We start from the raw sequence: 25,264 nt of genomic DNA, 5'->3' as shown, positions 1-25,264 counted from the left end.
AGCTCTTGCTTAGCAGACTCATATGCGGCACCTTATCAAAGGCCTTCTGAAAATCATTAGCTTCGTGAAACTGAAGGCAATGTTTTAGCTCAGATTGTTAACCATCAAGCAGGAGGTACAGAAGCCTGAAGTCCCACACCACCTAGTTCAAGGACAGCTTCTTTCCTTCAACCATTCGGTTCTTGAATCAACCAGCAAAGCCCCAATCACTACAATTTAGCAACACCGTGATCACTTTGCACTGAAATGGACTGTTTTGTTTCAATTGTGTTCTTGTAAACGTTGTGTATAAATTATGTTTCGATTGTGTTTCTTGTGAATGTTGCTAACGTGCTGCTACATATCTGTGCACTCATGTAATTGTGTATGCATAACCTTAAACTAGACTAGACTTGACAGCAGGAAACTGACTGTAGGATCCGCTCAGTGAAGCCATTTATAGGATGGCATGTTATAACTACTGAATTTGTCAAGGATAGGTGACTATTTATAATCCACCTCGATGACTTCCTTGAGGGACTGAGTGTAATGTATCTGTTTAGTGACTATATAAAGCTCTTAGGGGAAGTTAACTGTGTGGAGATTGTAAAGGCTGAATGGGTTATGGCAGGTGAAGTAAGGACCAAAAGATGATGGGTGGAATATCAAATCGATCCTTACACTTGGTGGGAAAAAACAGGTATGTCAAATGTGAAAGATTGAGAGATTCACTTTCAGGATCTGCTCACAAAAGTGAATCAAGTCCAGGAAGTCCATGTCAAAGCCCGAAGGTTGATCGGAGGTCCAGAAGTCAAGGCCCAATTGCCAGAGTCTGGGTCTACAAATCTCTGCAATTCTGCTGAGATCGACTCTAGGCCTAAGAAGACAGCCTATCTTCTTTGGCCTCTATTTTGTGGGTGGGTGGGAAGGAGGGAGGAGGGGGACTTGTTTCACTGCTGTTTCTTTGTTGCTTGTTGTGTTCTGTGTTGTTCTGCTGAACACTGTGGGCATGCGATGTTGTCTCCGGAATGCATGGTGACACTTGCAAGCTGCCCCCAGCGCACCTTTGTGTGTGATGGTTGTTAACAGAAATGACCAAATTCTCTATATGTTTCAATGCACATGTGGTAAGTAAATCTAAATCGGAATCGGAAATCGGAAATCACTGTCAAAAGCAGCATTTAATTGCTCCCTGAGAAAGTGGTGGTGCTCTTCACTCTTGAGCTGGTCGATGAAATCCAAAGTTAGAGGTCCAGTATCTGTGAGTTTGCGAGTCCAGGCCGAGGACTGGAGGCCCGGAACCTGTCCTGGGGTCAGAGGCCTGACGCGTGTGTGTGGGAGGGTGGGGAAGGGGTTTGTTTTAATTTTGTCTTGTTCTGTTTTGTGTTGTTCTGTGCAATATTGTGGACGTGCTGTGTTGACGCGAGAATGAGTGGTGACACTCGTGGGCTGCCCCCAGCACACCCTTGGACTGTGCTGGTTATGAACACAAATGACAGGTTTCACTGCATATTTCAGTGTACATGTGACAAATAAATCATTGAAAGGATTTGCTTATCACTGGCAAGGCCAGCATTTATTGCTCATCCCTCACCGCTGCTGAGACGCTGGTGCAGAGCTCCCGATTTGAACCACTGTCGTAGCTCTGGTGAAGTTACCGCAGTCTGAATCTGAATCCAAGGCCCAGAGCAATTTGAGAGTAGTATTTACAAATTCTAGAAAATTAGAATGCAGTCACTGCAAAATTGGGAAATGAAATTTTAAGTTAGTACTTACTAGGAAGTGAAAAATAGAGTCTTATTGAAGCAACAAACAATCTGCTGGAGGAAGTCTAAAGGTCAAATAGCATAAACGGGGTGGGGGGAATTATCAGTGGTTCCAGCATAATGAGGAGGGAATGGGCGTGCACTGAGCATTGGCATTGGTTCTGTGGGCTGAGTCTCCCCCTTTTATAGTGACAGGAAATAGGACAAAAATCAACTATTTAACAAAACCTGTTCACTATTATTCACAAAATTTTGGAGAAATTCAGCAGGTCTGGCAACACCTATGGAGAGGAACAAGTGGCCAATGTTTCAGGTCGAGACCCTTCATCAGACGGACGCTTTGGCTTGATGAAAGGTCTTGGCCTGAATCGTCGACTGCTTGTTCCTTTCCATAGATGTTGCCAGAACTGCTGAGTTCCTCCAGCATTTTGTGCATTTCCAGCATGTGCAAAATCTCATGTTCACTACTATTCCATTCACTAAAGAACTGCTGACCAATAACCTGATTACTGAGAACTACTCTGGTCAGGCAGCATTTGAAGAGGGAAATTGACAGTCCATGTTTTGGGTTGAGTCCATTTATCTGGATTGGATGAAGTCCAGTTCAGAAGAAGGGTCTTGATCTGAAACATCAACTGCTCATTTCCCTCCACAGATGCTGCCTGACCCATTGAGTTCCCCTGCATCAACTGTGTTGCTCCAGATTCCAGCATTAGCAGTCGCAGGAGTACTTATCAAATACTTAGTCATCAGTAGTCCATTTGCCAATGACCTGCACGCCAACAATGTACACCAATTAACTGCTCACCAATGTCTCTTCAATCCTTATTCTGACTAGTTTTGCCTGAACCTCTGGGTTCCAGCTCCACTCTTTGACATCCCTCCACATTCCTCACAAGATCAACCCAGCACTTCTGCCTTTCAGATTTACTTCCCACTATGAGCCTTCTGAAGGCAACAAATAGAGTCCGAGCTTCTTGACCTTCATCCATTGCATCTTCACCCTTCAGCTTTTTACCTCCAACTCACACAGCTTCCCTTGAGCTAAATCGTCAGCCCTTTAGAGTGCAGAATTCTCTCCTCATCTCAGCCTTAAACATCCACGCCTTGAATCTCAAGTCGTAATCTAGTTCTGTCAGACTGGGTAAATACCCTCCAGCACTTACACCTGTAAAGCTCAATTTCACATATTGTAATTATTTGTTTTATATATTTTTATGGGTCCGATTTAACACTAGCCTAATCACAGGATGGCCGGCTAGTGGCATCAGCGCTGGACTTTGGGGCTGAAGGTCCCGAGTTTGAATCCAGCCGGCTCCCTTGCACGCTGGGTTGAGTGCCGAGCTAGCAACTCGACCTCACATAAAGGAAATTGCCTGCTACAGAAACATCAACAGCAAAACGTTGATAGCCTATGCTCTCTCGTGAGTTGAAAGGCAATTTCTTTCTCTTCTTTTTCTAATCACAGGACAGTGTAAAATGACCGATTAGCCTACTGACTGGTATGCCTAGAATGTGGGAGTAAACAGGAGCACCTGGAGGAAACCCACGCAGTCACAGGAAGGACATAAAATCTTCTTATGGATGTTATTGGAATTGAATTCCAAACTCCAACGCCCCGAGTTGTAATAGCATTTACGCTACTGTGGTAGATAAATTAGATCATCTCTCATACTATAGAGAAAATACCACGTTCTACACAAGGGCAACTTGAAAATATTTCACATTGCAGTTGTAAGAAGGTTTGGTTAGCCACATTTGGAGAATTGTATGCAGTTCAGGACACTGCATTACAGGAATGATGTGGAGGCTCTGGAGAAGGTGCGGAAACTTTCGCCGAGATGCCTCTGAGTTAGAGAGTGTTAGCTATAATGAGAGGCTGGAGCAACTTGGAAGTTTTCTCTGGACCGGTGGAGGCTGATGGAACTGTATGAAATTATGAGAGGTGTAGTGTAGATGGTCAGAATCTTCTTCCCAAGGTGGAGATTTCAAATATTGGAGGACATAGCTTGGCAGAGAGAGGGGAGTGGAGAGTTTAAAAGAGATTTACAACATGAGTACTTTGCACAGGGGCTGGTAGGTGCCTGGAATCTGCTACCAGATGAAGTGGTGGGATCAGAGGGCAGTGTTTAGATGGCTACGTGAACAGACAGGGAATGGAGATGCATTGAACATGTACAGGCAGGAGAGAAGCTTAATTTGGCATCACGTCAGGACAGACATTGTTGGCCGAAGGGTGTGTTCCTGTGCTGTACTGTTCTATGCTGTACGCAAGATCCACATTGAAAATTTATCAGCAAAAATATGGAAGGTAATCTTACGCTCAAGTTGGTTAAGGTGAACACATATTTAAAAGGAGGTGCACCAGCCTGAGAAAGATCGATTGGCTGAGTGAAATCACAACAACAACCTCACACTCAACATCTGCAAGACCAAGGTAGTGATTGTGGACTTCAGGAAGGGCAAGACAGGAGAACACACACCAGTCCACATTGAGCGGTGGGTAGTGGATAGAGTGAGCATCTTCGTGTTCTTGGGCTTCGACATCTCAGAAGATCTATCCTGGACCCAACATATTGATGAAGATGATGAAGATTATTCTTCATTAAGAGGTTGAGGAGATTTGATATGTCACCAGACGCTGTCATGATCCATGAAAACGGTCTATAAACTCTTGAACGGTATCTCATCATTCTTTTTCTTTGCACTACTTATTGTAATTTTAGGATTTTGCACCATACTGCTGACACAAAGCAGCAGATTTCACACCATATTTACTCATTCAGAGACCCAGCATGGTTACAGGCCCTTCTGGCCCAATGAGTCCACCCTGCCCAATTGCACTCATTTGACCAATTACCCTACTAACCTGCACATCTTTGGAAGGCAGGAGGAAACCGGAACACTCAGAGGAAACCCCTGCGGTCACAGGGAGAATGTACAAGCTCCTTATAGACAATGGTGGCATCAAACCCGGGTTGCTGGTGCGGTAATAGCGTTTCTTGAACTGCTACACTACCAAGCTGCCCAAATCAAGACAAGACAATGATAATAAACTTGATTCAGACTCTGATACAGCATCTGATGTGTATTCTACTCTATTCCAAACCTTGATTGCACTGCCTTCAACAGAAGTGTACTGCAGAGTTCCTGTGTTGCATTTTATGCCATTGATCTTGGATGGTATTTAGAGTGTTTTGCCAGACGAGGTGATGGAATCAAATACAATGATTACATTTAAGACGTATTTAGAAAGACAGATAGGTCATTGCATTTGGATGTCTAACTCACGTCTTCCCAAAGAGATACTTTACTCCCAGTTGATGGAAGGTCAGCGAGACCCTGCTGGGCAAAGGAAACGCTTCAAAGATACCATCAAGATCAGCCTGTAGAAATTGAACATTAAATCTAAAGACTGGGAAGACATTGCACTCAGTAGATACACTTGGAGGAAATCTGTTCAAGAGGGAGCTGTGTTATATGGGAATGACCTCCACTATTTCACAGAGAACAAGAGTTAGCTGTGAAAGGAGAGACTGAACAACCAAAAGACCCAACAGCTAATCACAGTCACCACTTACTCGTGCCCACACCACACCAGAATATGTGGATCCTGGATCAGCCACTACAGACACCTGAGGACCCACCAATAGACACCCCATTGAGAAAAATATTGTACTCAACTCAAGTGATCTCATTACTGCACTAACTATGTCGATAGACACTTAGTAGGCAATACATGGAAGGATACAGTCCTAGTGTGGGTAAGTGGGATCAATACAAATGGGTAAAAAGGCCTGCCTGTATGACCTTGATAGGATGAAGGGCACTTCCCTGCTGTACAACCTTATGATCCAAAGACAACTTTCTAGGCAAGTGGTCTGATGTAAATGTAGGGTCCTCAGATTATTAACTGTATGTTAACTGCTAACTGCATATATAAAATGGCTTCTCTGTAGAGTTATAAAGAAATGGCTTCTTTGTGGGTAACTGATGAGGCAATGCTCATTATTGATAACAGAGCAACGAACCAAGGTAGCAATGTTGTTCTATCTGTATGTGTGTGAACCTGGAGTGAGTGCGCGGGCTTTTCGGGAGGAGAACTGGAGGGGAAAGACATGCTGGACGCGCTCTGGGTGACCACCGAGGTTGGTCCCAGGCGGCGGGTCAAGGAGGTCGGAGAAGATCAAATAGTGGACCGAAGACTTTGAAATTGAGCTCCAACGGTTGTGCACGAATTGATTGAACTCTGATAAGTTTTGGCACCTTTTCTTTTTTTATATCGTATCACTATTAATTACCTAGTTCTAGTAAGATTTATAAGTGTACTCCATAAACGTAAATGGCATGCGGTCTGATATTGTGTGTGCGAGTTTGTATCAGTGTGCATTACACAGCATCCATGCAAATGGGAGACACGGTTTGGCGGGTGGACAGATTTTCCCTAGACATACATAAGCTGATAGCGTAGGCATTACATAAAGGAAACCATTTTTAAAAGACCATAAGACAAAGGAGTATAATGAGGCTATTTGGCCCATTATGCTTGCTCTTGGCTGATTTATTACCTCTCTCAATCTCACTATCTCAAGCCTTCTCCCTGTAACATTTGTTGCCCTAACTAGTCAAGAGCCTATCAACCTCCACTTTAAATATATCCAGTCGCTTGGCAGAGCTGTCTCTGGCAACGAATTCTACAGATTCACTATCCTTTGGCTAAAGGAAGTCCTCATCATCTCTGTTCTGAAGGTTCTATTCTCAGGTTATGCCCTCTGTTCATAGACTCCCACTACTGGAAACATCTTCTCCGCACCCACTCTATTCAGGCCTTTAAATATTCAATGAAAACCCTTGATGAGTTTCAAGGTGACATCACTGAGCAACAAACACAAAATGCTGAAAGTTCTGAGCAGGACAGGCAGCATCTGTGAAGGGGAATAAACCGTCGACATTTCGGGCCTAGACTTTTCGTCTGGTCTATTTTAGTTATTCCTAGTTCCAATGACACCACTGTGGTAGTCCGTCCAGAGTTAGTGAACTGCCTGAGCATAGGGTAGAAAAGTAAACTAATAAATAGACACAAAAAGCAGCTACAGGTAAACACCAATTAGTAGCAGCTTTAAGATGAATTCCAGGGAGATGGGGCTTGTAGCCATGGTTGGCAGCTCACCATGGAGAAGGACAACTCTGGTCACAAAGCTCCATGGTCTTCACCCACTCACGGGGAAGGCTGCAGGAGTAAACCCCGAGGAAACATCGGCAGCTGAGGTCCCTAAGGTAGTCAGTCCTATGTTGAGTGCAACGCTGACTGGCAGCTCCTGGGATGCTGCTGGTGCAATCTGTGTCCATCTCTGCCGTTCCTTTGGCTTCATCAGCTGCGTGGGCAATGGCTTGCTCTCCACATTGTACTGCCCTGGCTTACATATGGACTATATCGACAGCTAGGAAGCAACGTCCACTGTTGACCCTGACCAATGGAATTAATAATGAATGCAAAGGATAGAAGAATAAGCTGGTTGGACAGGGGAGTAACTAGAGGGGACACAACCCAACAAACAGATGGCAATAAAACAAAGGAACATGGACCCCATATTCATTCTGGATAGCCTCTAATCTGAACATCAATTTCTTCAACTTCCAGTTATTCTTACCCCTCCCCCTTCCCTCTTCTTCAGTTCCCCACTCTGAACACTCCTCCCTTACTTCTTCACTTCTCCTCACCTGCCTATCACCTCCCCTGTTGCCCCTCCTCCTTCCCTTTCTCCCACAGTCCTCTCTCCTCTCCTATCAGATTCCTTCTTCTCCAGCCCTTTACCTTTCCCAACGACTGTTTCCCATCTTCTTACCTCATCCTTCCTCCCACAGCCACCTGGCTTAGCCTATCTCCTTCTAGCTTGTGCTCCTTCGCCTCGCCTCACATTCTTATTCTGGCCTCTTTCCCCCTTCCTTTCCAGTCCTGAGGAAGGGTTTCGACCTGAAATGTTGACTGTTTCTTCCCCTCCATAGGTGCTGCATGACCTGCTGAGCTCCTCCAGCGTTCTGTGTGTGATGCTCTAGAACATGGTGGCTTGTCACCGTTACTAGTGCCAAGCAACTGGACTTTTCCCTTCTTGATCTGTGTACTACCAACATCCAATTGATCCCCCTGTCAAAGGTCATGGAAGGGAGATTTGATAGCGGTATACAAAATTATGAGGTGTATGGATAGGGTAAATGCAAGCAGGCTTTTTTCCACTGAGGATGGGAGAGATTAGAACTAGAGGTCATAGGTTAAGTGTGAAAGGTGATATGTCAAAGGAAACATGAGAGGGAACTTCTTCACTCAGAGGGTGGCGAAAGTGAGGAATAAGCTGCCAGTTGAAGAGATGGTGAATTTTATTTTATTAACTTATTCATGGTAATATTTTGTTCTATGGGCAGTTTTGGGGGTGCTCCATGATCCAGAGGGTCATTGTTTCACTTGGTTGCTTATATGGACAGTCAGATGACAATGAACTTGAATTTGATTGCAACATTTAAGAGCGATTTGAATCACGACATGGATGTGGTCCAGGTGCAGGTTGATGGGACTAGGCAGAGTAATAATTCAGCACAGACTAGATGGGCCAAAGGGCCTATTTCTGTACTGTAGTGCTCCACGATTCTGAGTGATGGAAAATATGTTAAGTAAGTTAAAAGCAGTGCTGTTCTGTTTTATGCACAGAGTTATGTGCTGGCATGATACCTGTGTGGTTCTGATCAAGAGCAGTGGGAGGATTTCACAGAGGCTGCAGCCTGGCTAGGCTGAGCACTGGGAAGCGTGTCAGAGTTTAAAGGAAGACCAAAAAACTGCAGATGCTGGAAATCAGCAATTGAAACAGAATTGCTGGAAAAAACTCAGCTGGTCAGGCAGCATCTGTGGAAAGACAAACATCTGATATTTTGGGTCTACAGTCCTTCATCGGAACCGAGAAAGAAAGAGGTGCAAGTTAGTTTACACCGGGGAGATGGCTGGGAGTAGAACAAAGGGAATGCCTCAATAGGACAAGTCAAAATGGCTTAATGGCAGCAGTAACTGGTAACCGAGTCACCTGATCATACTGGGGCAATGTTCAATCGTTTTATAAGAGTAGGATGGAAGCTGTCCTTCAGCCTGGTAGTGGTGTTTTCAGGCTTTTGTGCTTCTGCACGATGGAAGAGGGAAGAAGAGAGAATGTGTGATGTGGATGGGGTCTTTGTTTATACTGGCTGCTTGACTGAGGCAGCAGGAAGTACATAAAGGCACAATATTGGAGAGCAAATTACAAACTGCTGCAGGAACACAGCAGGTCAGGAAGCAACCGTGAAGGCAAAGGAATGTTCCATGCTTTGGGTCTTTTACTGCCCCTCTTCCCTTTTCCACGCTGACTATCACTCTGCCTCCACAGATGCTGCCTGACCTGCTGAGTTCCTCTGGCAGATTACTGCTTTGCTCCGTATTCCATCACCTGCACCCCACTGGCCTCCACAATGTTGTATAATCCAGAATAGACAATGGACAATAGGTGCAGGAGTAGGCCATTCGGCCCTTCGAGCCAGAACCGCCATTCACTGTGATCATGGCTGATCATCCACAATCAGTACCCCGTTCCTGCCTTCTCCCCATATCCCTTGACTCCCCTATCTTTAAGAGCTCTATCTAACTCTTTCTTGAAAGCATCCAGAGAATTGGCCTCCACTGCCTTCTGAGGCAGAGCATTCCACATATCCACCACTCTCTGGGTGAAAAAGATTTTCCTCAACTCCGTTCTAAACGGCCTACCCTTTATTCTTAAACCGTGGTCTCTGGTTCTGGAGTCCCCCAACATCGGGAACATGTTTCCTGCCTCTAGCGTGTCCAATCCCTTAATAATCTTATATGTTTCAATCAGATCCCCTCTCGACTTTCTAAATAATAAAGCATAGATGTTTGCAAGCTTTGCAAAAAAACTTCTAAAACCTTTGGAACGTTGGCCTAAAATTCAAAGCAGAATACTACAAGGTTAGATTGCAATTCTACGATGGTAATTGACTCATAAACCAAGTGAAAGGGCAACTTCAGTTGGTCATGACTAAGGTAAAATATTAAGTCAAAGCAATGATTGACACTATCATTTTCTAGTGGTGAAGGATTGATGGTTGCACTTTTTCCCCTTACTACGGTGATTCTTATCTCTCTGATGCTTACTGTGAAAAGGTTGTTTGGCGAATAGGCAACAACGGTTTCATTTTTTTTCCATTTGATAGTAATTGGGTGTTGGCCAAAACAGCTGGCATCAACAAAATGCACTAAATTTGTGGTCTCTATTGTCACCAAGGACACAGCATTCCACCAGAGCAGGTTCAAGTTTATTATCAGTGATGTGTTTTGCAGCGGGCGGCAGCACAGTGCAATACAAAACAATCAGATATATATAAAAATAAATAAGTAGTGCAAACAGAGAGCAAAATAGTCAGGTAGTTTTCATTGATTCATGGACCATTCAGAAATCAGATTGCGAGGGGAAGAAGCTGTTTCTAAAATGTTGAGTGTGGGTCCTCATGCTCCTGTAGCTCCTCCCTGATGGTAACAATGAGACAAGGACATGTTCTGGATGGTGAGGGTCCTTAATGATAGATACCACCTTTCTGAGGCGTCACCTTTAGAATATGTCCAAGTAATCACGATACGATGCAGATGGTGGCTGAGTTTACAACTTTCTGCAGCTTTTTCCAGTTAGAATGCTCTCCGTGGTACATCTGCCTTTCAGTGACATACCAAAATCTCCCTAGACTCCTAATGAAATATAGCTGCTGGCACGCCTTCTTCATAATTGTATCAATTCGTTGGGCCCAAAACAGGTCCTTAGAGATATTGACACCCAAGAGCTTGAAGCCGAATGATCTCTCAATGCGGACAAGTGTGTGATCTCCCTTCTTCCCCTTCCAGAAGTCCACAATCAATTCCTAGGTCTTACTGACATTGAGTGGAAGTTTGTTGTTGTGACATCTCTACCAGCTGATCAATCTCACATGCCGGTGGGATCTGTCTCTGCTTCTCCAGATTTACTCTCCAATACTAGCAGAGGCCTTGAGCTTTCTAGTTCCCTCCTCAAACCTTTAGCCCTCTGCACCTCTCGAGTGTGGTGTTGGCCAATCTTGTCCATTGTTTGAATATTATTTATTTATTTATTTAGCAATAAAGCACAGAGTAGCTCCTTCCAGCCTTTCAAGCTAAGTCTCCCCAGCAATCCCCAACAAACCCTGACCTAATCCTGTGACAATTTACAATGACCAATTAACCTACCCAGTATGTCTTTGGACTGTGGGTGGAAACTGGGAAACACAAGGAAAACGCACGCATTCCATAGGGTCCGAATAGAATGGCACTGGAATTGAACTCCGAACTCTGAAACGGCCCAAGCTGTAATGGCCTCGCGCTAACCACTACGCAATTGTGGCGTTATTTATCCAACTGCATCAGCATCAATTCATAATTGATCAGGTGGCCATGATAAGTCTGAGTACAGAGAGCAAATTAAGAACTTGGTGGCATGGCGCGAAGACAATAACCTATCCCTCAACATCAGCACGACGAAGGAATTGGTTGTTGACTTCAGAAGGAGTAGCGGACCGCACGACCCCATTTACATCGGTGGAGCGCAGGTGGAACAGGTCAAAAGCTTTAAGTTCCTTGGGGTGAATATCACAAATGACCTGACTTAGTCTAACCAAGCAGAGTCCACTGCCAAGAAGGCCAACCAGCACCTTTACTTCCTGAGAAAGCTGAAGAAATTTGGCCTGTCCCCTAAAACCCTCACTAATTTTTATAGGTGCACCATAGAAAGCATTCTTCTAGGGTGCATCACAACCTGGTATGGAAGTTGTCCTGTCCAAGACCAGAAGAAGCTGCAGAAGATCATGAACACAGCCTAGCACATCACACAAACCAATCTTCCATCCTCGGACTCACTTTACACTGCACGCTGTCGGAGCAGTGCTGCCAGGATAATCAAGGACACAACCCACCCAGCCAACACACTTTTTCTCCCTCTTCCCTCCAGGAGAAGGTTCAGGAGCTTTAAGATTCATACGGCCAGATTTGGGAACAGCTTCTTTCCAACTGTGATAAGACTGCTGAACAGATCCTGACCCGGATCTGAGCCGTACCTTCCAAATATCTGGACCTGACTTGCACTACCGTACTTTCCCTTTTCTATTTTCTAATTATGATTTATAATTTAAATTTTTATTATATTTACTTTGATTTGTACTTCAGGGAGCGCGAAGCCCAGAAACAAATATCACTGTGATGATTGTACGCTCTAGTATCAATTGTTTGGTGACAATAAAGTAAGTAAAGTAAATTTTTGGGCCATTTCACCAGGAGTCATAAAGTGATAAAGTGCAGAAGCAGACCCTTCAGGCCAGCTTCTTTGTGCTAACTACAGTGTCCACCCAAGCTCGTCCCACGTTGCCAACATTTGCCCCATATCCCCATAAACCTTTCCTATCCAGCCACCTGCCCAAGTATCTTTTAACTGCTGTTAGAACATAGAGCACAGGAGAGTACAGCACAGCACAGGCTCTTCGGCCCACTATTTATTGTACCTGTCTCGGCCAGCTCCTCCAGCAGCTCATTCGATTATGCACCACCCTCTGCATGAAGAAGTTGCTCCCACAGGTTGCTTTAAAACATTTCCTCTCTTATCTTAAGGCAATGCCCTCTAGTTTTCGATTCCCCTTCTTTGGGAAAGGAATCGACATTCACCCTGTCTCAGGCTCAGGATTTTATGCTCCTTTCTAAGGTCGCTCATGCTCTTCCTATAAAATCAGGCCCTCGTATCCTGGCAACATTCTTATAAATCTTCCTTACACTAATTAAACTGAATTTCATCTCCTAGGGGAGTGATCTGAATCCTTCACTCTCGTGCCTATTCACATGTCCATCTAAATTGTTCTCAAACATTGCCATTGTATCTGCTTTCAGCACGGCCCCTGGCAGAGCATTCCTGGTACACATCACTCATGCCTCTCACATTAAACCGATGCCCTCTAGCATTTGACATTTCTACTCTGGGGAAAAGATTTTGCCTACCCACTCTGTCTGTGTCTTTCATGATTTTCCGAACTTCCATCAGTTCTCCGCTTAGCGTACGGCACTCCAGAGAAAACAATCGGAGTTTGTCCAAACTCTTCTGATAGCTCGTGCCCTCTAATCCATGCAGCATCCTGGTAAACCTCTCCAAAGCCCCAACTTCCTTCCTGTAATTGGGTGACCAGAAATGCCCACAATGCTCGAAATACAGCCTAACCAACAATTTCTATTGTCGTATTGCGATGGTTGCTGTTCTGAGAGGCATAGACAGGGAGCACAGCCTGTACCTTTACCAACTGGCAATGGCCAGTACCAGAGGACAACTGATTAACACAAGTGGAGGACAGGTCAGGGGAAATGTCAGCGGTAAGTTTAATAACAAAAAGAGTGATCGATACCTAGAATGCGCTGCCAGTGATGGTCTCAGGGGCAGATACAATTGGGACATTTAGAAAGGCATATGAATGTAAGGAAAGTGGAGGATTATGGGCTGTGTAGGAGGGAAGGGTTAGATTGAGGGTATGTTAAACCTCATTGGCACCCTTTCCAAAGCTTCCAAAGTTTTATATATCTGCATCTACATGATGAATCCATCTCAGAATCAGAAACCGAATTAGAATCAGGTTTAATATCATTGGCATATGCCGTAGCAGTACAGTGCAATGCATAAAACTATACAATAAAAAATATATATAATTCAATAATTAGTGCAAAAAGAGAGTCAAAAAATAGTGAGGTATTATTCATGGGTTGGTTCATTCTCCTTGGAGGCTCCTGAAATGTTGAGTGCGTGTCTTCAGTCTGCTGTACCTCCTCCCTGTTGGGCTGTGAAGAAGGCACGTTCTGGGCGTTGGAGATCCTGAATGATGGATGCTGCCTTTTGAGGCGTCACATTTTTGAAGACGTCCTCGATGTTGGGGAGGCTAGTGCCCACGATAGAGGTGGCTGAATTCACAACTTCCTGCAGCTTTTTACGATCCTGTGTAGTCGCGCCTCCATACCAGACAGTGATGCAACCAGTTAGAATGCTCTTCTCAGTGTCTTATGTCATACATGGAGTTATACAGCACTACTGCACTCTTATATCATTTATTTTACATATTTTGAAGTTGTATCATAAATTTCTTTCGAACCCAGTGGGGAGATGAACACGTGCTCCAAAAGCCAGCTCCCACTATTAACTCACACAGGCTTCTCACCCCTGGTGCCACAGCCGAGATCCCACCTTGATCCTTTTCAGAACCTCCCACTTCTGGCCACACATCCCACTTATATCGTGGATCCCAGTTCACATTCCAGATTAATAAGTGAGCCACATCCAAATCATAGACATGCAGGATTGTGCAGATGCTAGAAATCTTAAGTACCACACACAAAATGCTGGAGGAACTCAGCAGGTCAGGCAGCATCTCAGTTTTAGGCCAAAACCCTTCATCAGGATTGGAGAGGAAGGGGGTAGGGGAAGGAGGGAAGAACAGATGGGGGGAAAGTAGGTGGGTGATGGAGGGGGATATGAAGTGAGAGCTGGGAGGTGATAGGTGGAAGTAGTAAAGGGCTGAAAAAGAAGGAATCCAATACAAGAAAACAATCGACCATGGAGGAGGGGTACCAGAGGGATGTGATGGCAGGTGAGGAGAAGAGAGGGGTGAGAGGGTAGCCAGAATGTGGAATGGAAACGGAGAGAAGGAGGGAAGAGAGTCTGAGAAATCAATGTCCATGCCATCAGATCAGAGGGTACCCAGACAGAATATGAGGTGTTACGGGTTTCTGAACAATGGGAATCGGATTTATTTATTAACTGGATACATCACAGCCTGGCATGGAAGCACCAATGCCCAGGAACAGAAGGTGATGGATACCGCCCAGTCCATCACAGGCAAGGCACTCTCCACTTCGAGCACATTTATATGGAGCGTACCACAGGAAAACAACACTCATCATCACGGACTCCTATCATCCAGGCCATGCCCTCTTCTCGCTCACCGCCTGGTTCAGGGACATTTATTACCCTTCACCCACAGGTTCCTGAACCAGTGTGGATAACTTCACTCACCTCAACTCTGAATGGATCCCACGACCATCAGACTCACTTTCACGGACTTCACCACTCATGGTCGCAGTACTATTTATTTATTTTTACTTGCATAGTTTGCCTTCTTTTGAACAGGTTGTTTTAATGTGTAGTTTTCATAAATTCTATTGCATTTCTTTGTTTCCCTGTAGATATTTGCAAGACAATGAATTTCAAAGGAGTATATGGTAACATAAATGTTCTTTGATAATACACTTACTTTGATTTTGCCTCTGATTTTGTCTTTGACACAGCATGAATCTTTCTACATCGAGGTGAATGAAGCATCTTGATGTGAGATTTTTGGGTCCCATCACTGCTCTCAGTCTCCCTGATGAAATTCTGAAGTTCTGCATCAGATGTGGGTACTAATCTTTTAAAGCATCACAAGCTGGCTCGTGTGACATAACCAGTGACTGAAAGCATATGATTCAGAGAGAAGCGTTGGTGTAGGTTGGGTTTTAGCATCGTAGCCCCGAGATATAGGAAAACACAAGTCTGGAAACATGAAACAAAAAGTAGAAAATATTCTGATTTATCCGTGTTTTTATGACATCAAGAATATCGTCTGCAGGCTTCCCCCAGACACGATCCTCAGACTGTGCTGGTTGTTGATACAAAATGATGCATTTCATAGAACGCTACAGCACAGTACTAGCCCTTTGGTCCACAATATTGTGCCAACTTTTTAACCAACTCTGACATCAATCTAACCATACCCTCCTACTCAACCCTTCATTTTTCTGTCATCCACGTCCCTAAGAGTTTCTTAAATGCTCCTATGTAGGTTTCAACCGTATGATGCACATGTGACAAATAAAGCTAATCTTTCATCTTTTCCTGGCCAGTAAATCTGAACGTCTCCAAAGTTCTGCTACAGTTTAACTCAACATATTTCATCTTTCTTTTATGTGGCTACCTCGGCTCAGCAGGGAGGTCCAAAGCCTTCTAAGAGGTATGTTACCAAATCAAGAATTAAAGTTGAAATAAGTAAGGAGATATTAGGGATGTTTGTTATAAGTTTGGTCAAAAGCCTGCCTTTAAGCAACAAATCCCTTTGCCCATGTGTTACAGAACCATAAGACATAGGAACAGAGTTAGGGTATTTGGCTCATCGAGTCCTTCACCGTTCCATCATGGTTGATTCATTATCTCTCTCAACCCCATTTTCCTGCCGTTTCCCCAGAACCTTTGATGTCCTTACTAATCAAGAGTCTATCAACCTCCACTTTAAATACACCCAATGACTCGGCCTCCACAGCTGCCTGTGGCACTCAATTCCACAGATTCACCTCCCTCTGGCTAAAGAAATCCCTCCTCATCTCTGTTCTAAAGGGATGTCCTCATATTCTGTGGCTGGTCCTAGAATCACCCACTACAGGAAATATCCTCACTAAATCCACTATATCTAGGCCTTTCAATGAGATCCCCCAGCCATCTGCCAATTCCTTCTTGGTTGGATTGGGAGCAGGAAAGAGAGGGAGTCTAACACCAGGGATCATGAGCCTGATGATTCCAAGCGGGAATCCAGGTGAAATCCACTAACCCTGAGAGTCCTTCTGTGACAGCTAGCTAACATTAGCTCCTCATCCCCCTCTCTCTGCATCTGATTTTTTCCAGATCCTTCCAGGGCCTTATCTCTGTTTCTATCCTGCCACCTGCCTACTCCATTAAGGGCATATCCCTCCTCACCACTGAGGACCTTGACAGGAAGGGCCGCCTCAGAATACAGAATGAATCCGATTTTATATACCTCGATATACAAGTCACCACTCAGCCTCCTGCACTCCAAGGAAAACACTCACAGCTTATCCAGTTCCAGCTAAACCACGTGTCCACTGAAGCGTACAGAGAACTGTGTTGTTCACGTTTACAGCCAACGTAACCGAGGGATGTGATGGGGGCAGCCCGCAAGTGTTTCCACACGTTCCGTCACCAACACAGCACACCCACAATGCTCGGCAGGAAAACACAGAGGGTTATTCCTCCCACCTGTTCACACACATAGAGAGCCCTCCAACCCCAGGAACGGCTCCTTTTCGACACCCTTTTCAGCTTAATGAGATTCTTCCGATAGCAAGGCAAGCAGAACTGTACATGATACCCCAAATGAGATCTCAGCAGGAACTGGTATCAAACGAGGTGCAAGGCACTCCTTCCCTCTGCTAGCTGGCAGGTCACCCTTGGGCGAGGTGTAGCGCCCGCTTAGCCCCCCCACCCCATCCCGATCAGGGTCACGTGAAGCCATGGGAGCTGGTGGGGGATGATTGTACAAGCAGTTGGTGCATATCACAAGTCCTGGTTATGCAACCACTGACCCCAGGCAGACAATCTCTGAAGTGTATTGATAATGGCTGGGGTCACCCGTCTTGTAAAGACAACGGCAAACCACTTCTGTAGAAACATTTACCAAGAACAAACATGGTCATGAGACCATGATCACCCACATCATAGTGACACGGCAAATGATGATGATGATGAGAAATGCCAAGCAACACACAAAGATGTTGGAGAAATTCAGCAGATCAGACAGCATCCATGGAGAGAAATGACAGTCAGCAGAACATATCAGCTATCTCCTCTTTTTCCTTCCAGTCCTAATGAAGGGTTTTGATCCAAAACATCAGCTGCCTGACCCACTGAGTTCCTCCTGTGCCTTTGCGTATTTCCAACACCTGTGATCTATTGAGCATCCAGAAATGCCCCATAGCTTTAAGGTGAGAGGGGGAAAGTTCTAAAGGAGATGTAAGGGGCAAGTTTTATTTTCTCAGAAAAGTGGTAGGTGTCTGGAACAGGGGGAGTGGTGGAAGCAGATACAAGAATGGTTTTTAAACAGGTACACGAATGTGCAGGGGCTGGCGGGATATGGATCACGTGCAGGCAGACGGGATTAGTTTAATTTGACGTCATGTTTGGCAAAGACTTCATGTGCTGAACATCCTATTCCCATACTGTAATGGTCTGGGTTCCATGTTAGTAGGGACAAGAGTTAGTCAGACCACACTTGGACAATAGTGTTTTGCTTTCCTTATCTAAGAAAAGATCTGCTGGCATTGGAGAAGATCCAGAGGAGGTTCACGAGAATGATTCTGAGAAAAGAAAGGGTTAATGCATGAGGAGTGTTTGATGGCTGTGGGCCTGTACTCGCTGGAGTTTAGAAGAAGGAGCGATGGCTCTAGGCCTATCAGATATTGAAAGGCCTAGATAGAGCGGACATGGAGAGGATGTTTCCTATAGTGGGAGCTCTGGGACCAGAGGGCAGAGCCTGAAAATAGAAGGAAGTCCCTACAGAATAGAGATGAGGAGAAATGTCTTTAGTTAAGGGGTGGTGAACCTATGGAACTTATTAATGCAGATGGCTTTGGAGACCAATTAATCGGGTATATTTAAAGCAGAGGTTGATATATTCTTGATTAGTCAAGACGTCAAAGGTTTTGGGGTCAAGGCAGGAGAATGGGGTTGAGAGGGAAAATAATTCAGCCTGATAGAATGGCAGAGCAGTCTCAATGGGCCGAATGGCCTAATTCTTCTCCTGTGTCATTTTGTCTTCTGGTATCATAAGGGGTCTAAAACCTCCACAGACAGAGATCAGAAAAGGCCATTGCTTACTCCAACAAACGGCCATCTATCCAGAGAATTCTCCCTGCAGATTTTATGTAACCTTATCAGCAGTGTCCTATAATCTGACCAGAGTATCATTGTGCCAATATGTAATGGAAAACTTCACACACACATTGCGCTCTGCAAGGAAAGTCAACAGACACAGAGGATTCAGTGACTCTCTGCTCCCAATCTAGAGTGGAAAACTAGAAACACGTTAATTTATTTACATCTCCTCCTCAATCCAGCTGACAATGAGTCACTTTGATAGAGTTACCTGCCCCTCCCCAAGCTGCTGTCACTTTGGTGTGGAAAGAGCCAAATTTAACTTCGGAAGCAGATAAAGGATTGCTTAATGGCAAGAAGCAGACACAACCTGGTCTTTCAATCTTCCCTTCCTTTTTCCATTAGCAGTCGGGAAGGCGCAGCCCACCAAGGCTCAGTGATGGAAAACTGCTATAAATGCATCTTTCATCCCAGAAAGAGAACTCGTTTCACTCAGTCACCTCTTCAGGAAGTCACGGACAGCTAAACAGCTGATCCATGACTGAGAATATTCCCAAGGGAGGGGGAGAAAAGAGGGTCAGCTGCCCCAGATCCAGGTTTATGTTCCCAGGTACCGCACTGGGGGAATTCGGTGCAGCTGGAGGTGCCAGCTGTCAGATAAATCTTTAGAACAGTAGCCACAGCTTTCCGACTGCATGGGTGCACTAACTCCAGTAATGCTGTTGCAAAGAAGATCCTAGATTTCCCTGGGTGACCTAGCATATAGGTATCCCTTTTTCCACGTCACCATAATTTGACTTTATCATGATGCGACTTATGGCATAAAACCATAAGAAAGAAGAGCAGAATTGGGCCATTCGGCCCATTGAGTCTGCTATGCCATTCCATCACGGCTGATTTATTAACGCTTTCAACCCCATTCTCCTGCCTTCTCCCCATAACATTTGACACCCTTACTAATCAAGAACCTATCAACATCCGCTTTAAATATGCCCGATGACTTGGCCTCCATAGCCGTCTGTGGCAATGAATTCCACGGATTCACCACCCTCATGCTAAAGAAATTCCTGCTCATCTTTGTTCTAAAGAGACGTTCCTCTGTTCCGAGGCTGTGCCCCCTGCTTCTTGCTGTGCATATATTAGCTTTGTTTGCAGTAGTAGCAAGCACTGCGAAGAGTATTGCATTGGCTGTGAAGCTGCATGGTGGAGCAGTGGGTAGAGCCACTACCTTGCAGACCCAGTGGCCCAGGTTCAATCCTGACTTCAGGTGCTGTCTGTGTGGAGTTTGCATGCTTTCCATGTGACCATGCAAGGGCCCACCTCAGGTGATCTGGTCTCCTACCACATCACAATCAGGTTAATTATTGACTTATATGACGTGACCTTTATTGTTTCATGATGGCTGTACTATGCAAAGACACAAAACGTATTATAACTTACAAACATAGATAAATCAGACATGAAAGGTAGTGTTCATGGGTCCTTGGACTGGTCAGAAATCTGATGGTGGAGGGGAAGAAGTTGGTCCTGAATCATTGAGTGTGTGTATTGAGGCTCCTGTACCTCCTCTTTTCTGGTAGCAATGAAGAGGGGGCATTTGCTGGGTGGTGGGGGTCCTTAATGGTGGACGTCACCTTCTTGGGGCTGCCTCTTGAAGCAGTTCTCGATAGTAGAGAGGGTCGTGCCCGTGACTGTGTTGGCTACATCTACAACCTGTTGCAGCATCCTGCAGTCCTGTGCATGGCAAAATTGGCCGCTGTGAGATGCACTCGGTGTCTAGGTGGGAGGGAGAATCTGGAGAGGGGGCTATTGATATAAATGTGAGGGAGCCTAAGTCTGAGGGAAAGCAAGTGAGGGCATGAGGTTACTGTGGTTGCTGTGAGACCTGGCATAAGTGTGATGGGCTGAATGGCCTCCTTTTCGATCATGTGGAACTATAAACACTAAGGCACTTCATAAGGTCCTGAGTTTGTGAGATGAGCAAAGAACGCTCAGTGGCCATTTCATTTGGTAAACTGTACGTCTGCTCATTAGCTAATCAGCCAATCATGTTGCAGCAACTCAACGAATAAAAGCATGCGGAAATGGTCAAGAGGTTCAATTGTTGCTCAGACCAAATGTCAGATTGGGGACGAAATATGATCGAGGTGACTTTGACTACGTTGGTGCCAGAAGGGGCGGTTTGAGTATCTCAGAAACTGCTGATCTCCTGGGATTTTCATGCACCATAGTCTTTAGTGTTTACAGAGAATGGTGTGAAAAACAGGACTCAACCAGTGAGTGGCAGTTCTGCGGGTGAAGCCATCCTGTTAATGAGAGAAATCAGAGGGGAATGGCCAGACTGTTCAAGCTGACAGGAAGGCGACAGTAACTCAAATAACCACGTGTGCAGAAGAACATCTCTGAATGCACAACATGTCAAATCTTGAAGTGGATGGTCTACAGCAGCACTAGATTCTACACTTGTGTCTAATAAAGTGGCCACTAAGTTTAAATACCAAGGCACTTTGTAATGTTCTGAGTTTTTCAAAGATACAGCGTAAAGTTGGGGTTTTAGTTTCCACTAAATGTTCCTGTCTCCTTCCCACCCCAATCCTCCAACCATGTCACCAACGAGTCAGTGAATGAATGGCCTTGCTGATGCTGTTGGGACCTGTCAGTAACCAAGTCCAGGATTGGGCAGCATCTGTTCACTTGGCAACAAGCCAACAGGAACACTGAGTAGGTTAGCAGGGCTCCCTTCTCTGAAAATCAATCGGGTCATGTTAACGTTGTGCGGAGAGCCAGGTGTGAGTGCCTTTGTGTGAATTAAAAATAGAAGTCCCCTAACTCGTTAAGTAATGAATTTCAGCAAATCTTTATTTGATGCTAAACCTTCTGTTACACTCTGCACGTGAAGGAACACTTTGCATTTCTATAGTGCCTTTCACATCCCAAAGCACTTCCGCAACCTGAGGTAATTTTGAAGCGTGTACTTAGTTTTGGAACTTCTCCAGCACGCACGCAGCGAGCTCCCACAGTCAGCAAGATGGTAATGACCAGACCATCTGTCAGTGCCGAGGGCTAAATATCAGCCAGGACATCGGTAAGATCTTGCCTGTGTAATACAATTACCTATTGTCACCTAAAGAAGCAGACAACATTACGGTGCAAAGCATGGCTTCTCTAATCATGCACACTCACCATGTCGCTGAGGGTGTGAGGGAAATTGGTAAATTGTCAATTGTCACATGCACCGTGGCAGTGAAAGGCTTTGTTTTGCCTGCCATCCGTACAAATCATTTTGTTACCGTCGTGTATTGAGGTAACACAGGGGAGAAGAGTAAAAGAATGCAAAATAAAGTATTGCAGTTACAGAGAAAGGGCAGTGCAGGCAGACAGTTCATGGTAAGGAATATTGTGAGGTCAAGAGTCCATGTTGTGTAGTACATGACCATTCAATGGGCTGTCATTGAGGCAGGTGTTACTTTTGTATCTTCTGCCCAATAGTGTCATAGAGTACTACAGCACAGGCCCTTCAGCCCATCTAGTCCATGCCAAACCATCATGCTACCTAGTCCCATCGACCGGCACCTGGACCATAACCCTCCATACCCCTCCCATCCATGTGCTTATCCAAACTTCTCTTCCAGGTGTTGAGAAATGCTGGATAGGGTAGGAATTTGTGCCCTGGGGCACAGGAGATTGAGGGAGATTTGATAGAGGCACACAAAGTTATGAGAGGTATAGATAGTGTAAATGCAAGCAGGCTTTTTCCACTGAGGTCAGAGGAAACTAGATCTGGAGGTCAAAGGTTAAGGGTGAAAGGTGAACTACTTAAAAGGAATGTGAGTGGGAAATTCTTCACTTAGAGAGTAGTGCAAGTGTGGAACAAGCTGGCAACATGCATAGTACACGTGGTTCAATTGTAATTTGCCCTGAAGGGGTAGCAGAGCAGACTCAATGGGCCAAAAGGCCTAATTCTTCTCCTATGTTGTATGGTCTTATGTTGGTATCTAAGACAAATTTGAATAGGTACATGGATGGGAGGCATTTGGAGGAATATGGTCCAGGTGCAGGTAGGTGGGACTAGGCAGTAGATTGGTTTGGTATGGACTAGATGGGCTGAAGGGCCTGTTTTGGAGCTGTTGTGCTCCATGACTCTGTAAATGAGGCCTCACCCTGGCAGCTGTTTTTCCTTCCTCTACTGCCCAATCGCAGAAAACAGGGAGGGGAGTGAACGCCCGGCTTGTGCATTGCCTGCAAAAGAGGAAGTGGGTCATTTCAAAAATACTTCTGCATTCTTGCAGCAGAACTCTTTCCCTTCTTCACCACAGCTTTGAGCTACAGCTCTATACAAGATCCTCTTCCGGGCCCTTTTTAACACTTGTTAACACCCTCTTTTTACACATTTAAAATGTTAGCTGCAGGAGCAGATAAAGCTAGCGGTACAAGAACGCAAAATGTACTATGCTGGTTATGACCTTGTGTAATTAGACCATAAAACTTAGAAGCAGAATTAGGCCATTCAGCCCATCGAGTCTGCTCTGCTATTTGATCATGGCTGATTTATTATCTCACTCAACCCCCATTCTCCTGTCCTCTCCCTGTAACCTTTGACATCTTTCCTAATCAAGAACCTATCAGCCTCCGCTTTCAATGTACCCAATGAGGTGGCCTCCACAACCACCTGTGGCAATGAATTCCACAGATTCACCAAGCTCTAGCTGAAGAAATTCCTCCTCATTCTCACTTCTGAATGTATGTCTTTCTAGTCCGAATCTGTGCCCTCTGTTCTACACTCCCCCACTATTGGACAGATCCTCTCCACTTCCACTGTATCTAAACCTTTCAATGAGATACCCCATTATTCGTCTTAAAAGCTAGTGAGTACAGGGCCAGAACCATTAAACGCTCCTAATTCTTTAATACTTTCATTCGCAGGATCAATCCTGTGAACCTCCTCTGGACCCTCTCTAATGCCAGCACATCCTCTCTCAGAGAAAGGGCCCAAAACCACCACATCCACCAGTTATTACCCCTCAACCAACGAGCTCTTGAACCAGAGGGGATACCTTCAATCACCCCAATACTGAACTGATTCCACAACCTATGGATTCACTTTTAAGGACACTGTAACTCATGTTCTCAGTATTTATTGCTTTTTTCCCCCTTTTGTTTTTGTATTTGCACGTTTTGTTGTCTTTTGCCTATCGGATGTTTGCCCGTGTCTGTCATGTGTGGGTTTTCATCGATTCGATTGTGTTTCTTCGTATTTATTGTGAATGCCCGCAAGAAAATGTATCTCAGGTGACATATATGCACTTTGATAATAAATTTACCTTGCACTTTGAAAACTACGCACAATGATTGCAGTTGAAGAGAGAAATATTAAATAGATATATTTTGCTCTAACCTATGGTTGATCACCTTCAGAGCTGGTGAAGGTTCCTGTTTGTTGCTGAATGATTCCTAGAGGTGTTCCTTCAGTATTTATTAGGCCCTTTATTTGCATATTGAAAGGAGCATCCCCTGTAGTTGAAGGTGAGATATTAAAATGAAACGAAGACAGAGTGTTTCAGTTCTGAAGGGAGACCGGAGACATTGGGTTTGATTGCTTGGAGTAGGGGAGGCTGAAGGGAAGTTTTGATAAAAGTGTACAAAATTGTGAGAAGAAAAATAGAATAAATTGTGACATAGACTAGCGATCTCTTCCCTTGTTCAAAAAGGTAATCATAAATTGCCAAGTTTCACATCAGTGATAGAGAAGTGTATTGGAGAGGACACTTTCAGATAGGATCCACTACGGTTGGAAAAGTGTGCCCTAATTAGGTAAAGTCAATATGACTTTGTGTAGGGCAGATCAAGACTTATTAAGTTGAGTCTTTTGAGAAGGTGGTCAAGTTGATTGATGAGGGTGGAGCAGCAGACGTTGTTGACATGGATTTCTAGTAATTCATTCGACAGTTCAGCACGGCCATTTGGATTTAGAATTGGCTTGCCCTTAGATGACAGAGGGTGGGAGTCAATGGGTCTCATTCTAGCTGGAGGTCCATGATCCGTGATGTTCCACAGGGACCCAAGAGGCTCTTAGCTAATGAGAGAATGGAGGGCTCTGGGCAGAAAACATTAAGTGTCATTAGCTTAAGTAGTTTGCCACAATGTGATAGGCCTAAGGACCAGTGCCTTTACTGTACTGTTCTATGTTCTGTGTTATTATCAGAGCATATCATGAATAAGGCACCGAAAGGGTGAATGCAGCCATTTTTCTTTTCCCTGGGGAAGAAGAAACAAAAACTAAAGTGCACAGGTTTAAGGTGAGAGGGGAAAGATTTAAAAGGGACCTGAGGGTGGCGAGTATATGGAAGGAACTGCCAGAGAAAGTAGTTGAGGAAGGTACAATAATGATATTTAAAAGTTATTTGGATAAATAGGAAAAGTTTAAAGGGATATGAGCCAAACTTGGGCAAATGGAACTTACTTATGTGGACATTTGATTAGCATAGATCAGTTGAGCTGTTTCTAAGATGTTTTACTCTATGACTTCATGACTCTTACTCTCAATATGGAGGATACCAGGAAACCTTTCCCTGTGGCAAAAGATGACTGAACCAGAGGGTATAGTGGTGGCTGATAGCTGGCATGGAATTGATGGGCCAAAAGGCTTCTTTCTGTTCTGTTTGTCTCACTGACTCTAAAATGCTGGAAGAACTCAACAAGTCAGGCAGCATCCATGTTTCATGTCCACAAACATGCTGGAAATCTTGAGCAACGCACATGATATTCTGG

The sequence above is a fragment of the Hemitrygon akajei genome, chromosome 10, assembly GCF_048418815.1.
Source record: "Hemitrygon akajei chromosome 10, sHemAka1.3, whole genome shotgun sequence".
Lineage (NCBI taxonomy): Eukaryota > Metazoa > Chordata > Chondrichthyes > Myliobatiformes > Dasyatidae > Hemitrygon > Hemitrygon akajei.
Note: the sequence above shows the minus strand (reverse complement) of the source record.